Below are 7240 nucleotides of genomic sequence, written 5' to 3'. Positions count from 1 at the left end.
ATTTCTCTCTCTCTCTCTCCTCTCTCTCGTCTTGCAAATAAATAAATAAAAATATAAAACATAAAATTAAAAGCCTGAGAAATAGTAGTTCAATGAATGTTTGGTAGAATTTACCAGTGAACCTATCTAATCCTTGACTTTTATTTGTAGGGAGGATTTTAATGATATTTTCAATCTTGTTTGATATTATAGATATATTCAAATAATTTATCTCTTCTGAGTTTAGTTTTGGTAGTGATATGAGTCAAAGAGTTCATTCAGTCTCAGAATTTCCAGTTACATGAAATATAGATTTTTGAAATATGTCTTGATGACTCTCCCACTTTCATTGTTTTCTGCTGTAACATCACATTTTTTTATTTCTAATCTTGGGATTTGAGTCTTTTTTTTTTTTCTTTTGACCAATTTGGCCAAGGGTTGATCAATCTTGTTCATTTTGTTTTTCCAAAGAACCAGCTCTTAGTTTCATCAACATTTAAAAACTTTGTTCTTGATTTCCAATTTATTGATATCTACTCTAATCTTTTTAGATTAAATATATTCACTTATTATATTCAATGTATATTGTGCAAGGCCTTCAGAACATGAAAATATAAAGAATAATATATCATCAGTACACTATGACTTTGTAGAAAGGAGAGTTGAACATGCATAGTTCCATTCTTTCTATAGAATAACTCACACTTGCCTAAGTTTGGTGGGATGTGCAATTTGTGAGTTCACATATCCTGTCTTATAAAAAGGGTGGTGACATATTAATGGAGCACTCCTCTTTGTCAAGGCTCTTAGTGACTACCAGTGATGCATAGGTAACTTTAGAAATCTTTATCTGGAAGATTTCTCAGTAAGGGAGCAGCACCTTGGCCTCAGATTTATACCTCTCCCTCAATCTTCAGAATGTCACTAGAATCCAAGCAATTTTGCAGAGGCCTTTGGTATTGTGAATTCACTGATATCAATGAAGTTTGAAGCCTATAAATATTTTATTGAACATTGTGCTAATGGGACTAAAATGCCAAATATACTTATTTGTTCCTTTGTCATTAACCACAAAAGCCCATGCATTGAGAGAATCTATGTGAGGATATGTGTGAGACCACTATTCTATTATTATGCTTGCATTTTACCACTTCCATCATTCATCTCTTATTCAACAAACATTTATTTGTCCCTTTTGAGCAATAGGTCTAATATACTTGGAACCAAAGGTGAAAAAGGCATGCTTCTCTTCCCCAAGGTGGCCACAATCTTGATTATCTCTTTCTATCTAGTACTTTTGAAACTGGATTGTTCTTATTTTTTCCCAATGCCTTCAGGTATATGGTTAACTTGAGATGTATCTTTCTCTGTAATGCAGTCATTTAGTGCTATAAACTTTCCTTTATGACTGACTTCATTGTGTCCCATAAGAACTGATAAGTGTTTACATTATCATTCAGTTTTAGAAATGTGTTGGTTTACTTTTGATTCCTTCAATGTCACATTCACTGTTTTATAATGAATTGCTCAGTCTCCAGAAGTTGGTGTGTTTTGTGTTGTTTCTCTTGTTTATTTCTATGTTGTTTATTTCTAGCTTTACTACAATGTGGTCACATGTAATACAGTGACTTATGTCACTGAATTATGGAAACATGCTTTATGCCCTAATATTTTATGTATTGTAGAGAAGGTTCCTTGAGCTGCTGAGAGTAATGTGCACTTTGTATAATTAGGATCAAATGTTCTATAAATGTCTGTGTAGTCCAATTGATCTATGAATTTGTTTAGCTCCATTATTTCTCTATAAATTTTCTGCTTGGATGATCTGTCTACTTTTTTTGAGACAGTGAGAAAGAGGAAGAGAGAGGAAGAGAATGGGTATGCCAGGGCCTCCAGCCACTGCAAAGAACTCCAGACTCATTTGCCACCTTGTGCATCTGGCTTACTTGGGTCCTGGGGAACTGAACTGAGGTCCTTTGGCTTTGCAGGCAAACGCCTTAACTGCTTAGTGATCTCTCCAGCCCCTGATCTGTCTATTTTTAATAGGGGAGTATAAAAGTTTACTACTATAATTGTATTTGGATTTATTTCTGGTTTATAGTCTAGTAGATTTTTTTTTTTTTTGCTTTATAAAAGTTGGTGTATTTGTTGCATGAAAGTTTAGGATTATAATACATATATATTCTCTTGTTGGATACTTCATTTATGAGTAAGAAGTAGCCTAAAATTAAAAAGTAAGGATGAAGTCGGCATTATATGAAGCCAGCCATTTATAGGAAAATAAGACAGAGAAACACCAGCAAAAAAATAGAGACTTATATCCCTGACAAACTTAGATACAAACATTCTCAATAAAATCCTTGCAAACCAAATACAAGAACACATGAAAAGTATCATCCATCTCAACCAAGAAAGTAAGTTTCATCACAGGGATGCAGGGATCATTCAATATACAGAAATCAATAAATATGATACATTACATTAATAGATTTAAGAACAGGAATTATAAGATCTTTTCAATAGATCCAGCAAAAGCTTTAAACAAAATACAACACCCCTTCATGATTAAAACACTGAAGAGACTAGAGATCATAATAAGGGCTGAGGACCATATCACTCTTAATTAAGAAAGATTTGAAGCATTCTCATTAAGATCAGGAACTAAACAGGGGTGCCCACTCTCATTACTGCTTTTTTTTTTTTTTTCCGAGGTAGGGTCTCACTCTAGCCCAGGCTGACCTGGAATTCACTATGGAATCTCAGGGTGGCCTCAAACTCATGGCAATCCTCCTTCCTCTGCCTCCCAAGTGCTGGGATTAAAGGTGTGCTCATTACTGCTTTTTAATATAGTACTTGAAATCTTAACTCAAGAAATAAGGCAAAGGAAAGAAATCAAAGGTACAAAATGGAAAGGAAGATGTTAAGCTGGTCATATTTGCAGATATTACAATTTTATACATAAGTGATTTGAAAGACTCTACCAAAAATATCTTAGAGGATAAATTCTTTCAGAAAAGTGGCAGGATATAAAACAAATGCACAAAAATTAGTAGCCTTTGTATATAACAATCACAGACATGTGGAGAAAGAAAACAGGAAAGCAGTCCCATTCAAAATAGCTATAAAATATTAAATATTTTAGAATATGTCTAACCAAAAAACAATACACTCTGGTGACAGGAAACAATAGTTATTCTCTTTGGTATTTATCCAGAATGTTTGGAATCTTATTTTTTTAAATTTATTGTTATTAGATATGAACATACTTAGTATGTAAACAATGCATGTTGGTGCCATTATTTCCCTCATCCCTGCCTATTTTCTGAAGAGACCTCATTGTTGGAGATGCAGGTCAACCACATGTGGATTGAGGGTCATACATTGCAGCAGGAGCAGTCAGTTATAAGGGAGAGGTAATGTCTCTGTGAAAAATGTCTCAACTTGAGGCTCTAACAATCTTTACATCCGATGTTCCACAAAATTCCATGAGCCATGTGGGTGCATTTTTTATTAACAACTTCCATGATTTTAAACAATATACCATAGTAATGCCCTCCACCCCCCCTTTCCCCTTTGAAACTCTGTTCTCCATCATATTCACTTCCCCCTGTCTCAATCAGTATCTCTTTTATTTTGATGCCATCATCTTTTCCTCCTATTATGATGGTCTTGTGTAGGTAGTGTCAGGCACTGTGGGGTCATGGATATCCAGATCATTTTGTCTGGAGGAGCACGTTGTAAGGAGTCCTACCCTTCCTTCAGCTCTAACATTCTTTCAGCCACCTTTTATGCAATAAACTCTGTGCCTTAAAATATGTGATGGAAATATTGCAGTGCTGAGCACTCCTGTCACTCCTTTCCAGCACCATGATGACTTCTGAGTCGTCCCAAGGTCACTGCCATCTGAAAGAGAAGGTTCTGTACCAAAACTGAGTGTAGCATTAATACATGGGTATGAACATTAAGAGAAGTGCTTACTGGGCAGTTTGATAAGCATAGCATATACATTTAGCCAAACAGCAGCAGATTTTATACCCCTAGGGCTCATGACTACCTCTGTTTTAAGTATTCAGTATCAGGGATGTATTTCCTCCGATGGAGTGGGCCTCCAGTCCAATTAGAGGGCAGTTGGTTTCCACCAGGACATACATGCCACTATTGCACCCATTGAATCATTTGGCCTGGCTGGTAAAATATAAGACTAGCAGTGTCCACCATGGAGTATCTTCACTGGTGATTTCTTTCTCTCCCATTGAACTGCATGCAGAATGTCTTCTTCCAGCTTTGTGTAGCTGGTCTACATGGAGGATGTTATCAGCTCAGTAACAGCAGGATTTCTCAGTGGCCTTGCAGCCCAAGTATGTGGAGTCTTCAGCAATAGGGTCCTGGTGGGACACCAAGGACCATGGCAATGGTCTGTAATGTTTTGGGTGTATCAGGGACCTTTCTGGCCAACAACTCACAGAAAGGTATTCAATCCTTGGCACTGAAAATTTTCTAGCAACAATCTATGGCTCCTGAGTATTCCATTGTCCAAAAAGTAGGTTTCCATGTGGTTTATTTATATCCTCTTAGATTTTGATTAGCCCTCCCTCTACCTTTCCTTTACTCAGTCTCTTCACCTGGCCTCACTTTGGGCCTTTTTACCCCTGTTAATCTATTCTTATACTTACATATAAACAATACCATCCTATTAAGTACCCCCTCTGTTACTTTCTCTTCCTTTTATATCTTTTTTTTTTTTTTTTTTTTTTTTTTAGCTTACTGGCCTCTGCTACTGGGTTTTGTTTCTTCTCACGCAGAAGCCCAATCATCTGTAGCTAGGATCCACATATGAGAGACAACATGTGGCACTTGGCTTTCTGGGCCTGGGTTACCTTACTTAATATAATCCTTTCCAGATACATCCATTTTCCTGCAAATTTCATAAGTTCATTTTTCTTTACTGCTGAGTAGAACTCCATTGTATAAATGTGCCATATCTTCATTATTCACTCATCAGTTGAGGGACATCTAGGCTGGTTCTCTTTCCCAGCTATTGTGAATAGAGCAGCAATAAATATGGTGAGTAAGTATCTCTAAGGTAATGAGATGAGTCCTTAGGATATATGCTTATGAGTGCTATAGCTGAGTCATATGGTAGATCTATTTTTAGCTGTCTTAGGAACATCCACACTGATTTCCACAATGGCTGGACCAGATTACATTCCCACCAGCAGTGTAGAAGGGTTCTTCTTTTCCCATATCCTCACCAGCATTTATCGTCATTTGTTTTCATGATGGTAGCCAATCTGACAGGAGTGAGAGGAAATCTCAACGTAGTTTTAATTTGCATTTCCCTGATGATTAGGGATGTTCAACATTTTCTTAGATGCTTATATGCCATCAATATTTGTTCTTTTGAGAACTCTCTATTTAGTTCCATAGCCCATTTTTAATTGGGCTGTTTGATTTCTTATTATGTAGTATTTTGAGTTCTTTGTATATCCTAGATATTAATCCTCTATCAGATGTATAGCTGGCAAAGATTTTTTTCCCATTCTGTAGGTTGTCTCTTTGCTTTATTCACAGTGTCCTTTGCCATACAAAGTCTTTGTAATTTCATGAGGTCCCAGCAGTTAATCTGTGGTTTTATTGCCTGAGCAATTGGGGTTATACTCAGAAGGTCTTTGCTAAGACCAATATGTTGAAGGGTTTCCTGCTAATTTTTCCTCTAGCAGTTTCAGAGTTTCAGGTCTGATGTTAAGGTTTTTAATCCATTTGGACTTAATTCTTGTGCATGGAGAGAGAGAAGAATCTTTTCTTCATAATTCTACAGATACATATTCAGTTTTCTCAGCACCATTTGCTGAAGAAGCTCTATTCTCCAGTGAGTATTTTTGGCATTTTTATTGAATATTAAGTGGATATAACAACCAAAACTTTCATGTGGGTCCTCTATTCTGTTCCATTGACCTACATGTCTGCTTTTGTACCAGTATCATGCTGTTTTTGTTACTATGGCTCTGTAGTATAGGTTAAAATCAGGTATGGTGATACCACCAGCCTTATTTTTGTTGCTTAGTATTGTTTTAGATATTCAAGAATATTTGTGATTTCAAGTGACTTTTTGGATTGATATTTCTATTTCCATGAAGAATGCCATTGGAATTTTGATGGGGATTGTGTTAAATGTGTACATTGCTTTTGGTAAGATTGACATTTTCACAATATTGATGCTTCTGATCCAAGAACAAGGGATGTTTTTCTATTTCCTAGTGTCTTCTGCAATTTTTTTGCTTGAGTGTTTTAAAGTTTTCATTGTAGAGATCCTTCAGGTCCTTGGTTAGGTTTATTCTTTGGTGCACTATGGGTTCAAGTAGGCTGGCTGGGTCACTGGATCGCTGCTCTGGTCACCTGTGCTGGGTGCTGTGAGCTCCTTTCCCCAGGTCTCTGGTACTGGCTGGTGCTTGCTAGTGGTGGGGGAGGGAGGCTGTGGATGGTGGCTCTAGTTCTCCCGCTGGTCCACCTGATCCTCTATCTCATGATCTGCTCTTGAATTGGTAACTGTGGTCCTACCTTCACCTTTCTTGAATTTTCGAGGAGCTCTGGTATGAGTGGAATAATCCCCTCACCTGAATTTTCCTGTGGCTCAAGCTGAGCCTTGCAGCTGTGGCCCCAAGGACGTGCTGCTTCTGTAAATATGATGCCACCACTGCTGGAGCCGCTTCTACCTGCCTATGAGGGCTCTAAGGTGTTATGTTTGTCTCCTACTTCTCTGCTGATGTTGGTAATTGCTTATACACCTCAGTTTTTAGAAGATGAATGTATTTTGCTGTTGTTAGTTTGGGCTTTTTCTCCCCTAGGCTGCTTTAGCATGGTACCTCTGGGTGCATTTTAAGTCTACTTCAGTAATGGGCTCTTAGGAGCCTCTGAATCTCTGCTTTGGAAGGTGTTGAATGTCCTCAGTGTCTCTCACCTTCACCTTTGTGCTGATATCCAATGCACTGAGAAAGCAGCAATAGTGCTATCTCCCCAGTTCCTCTGTGGTTTCAGCTGGGGCTGGAGTGAAACATGCTGGGTCATTTATCTCCTCAGGCCCTGCTCCCACCTGAAAAATAGAAGCAGAATCTCCACCAGAGAGAGAAGTTACCACCAGTTAAATGGAATAATCATTATTAATTTAGAGGGAATTTAAAGGGTGTAGCCCTATTTATAGCCCAAGATTAGTGGGAGCTTGACATTAGAAAGCAAAATCACTATCTGGATATGATTCTGACTT

Source organism: Jaculus jaculus, chromosome 1 (assembly GCF_020740685.1).
Source record: "Jaculus jaculus isolate mJacJac1 chromosome 1, mJacJac1.mat.Y.cur, whole genome shotgun sequence".
Taxonomy (NCBI): Eukaryota; Metazoa; Chordata; class Mammalia; order Rodentia; family Dipodidae; genus Jaculus; species Jaculus jaculus.
This window is presented reverse-complemented; position numbering follows the sequence as displayed.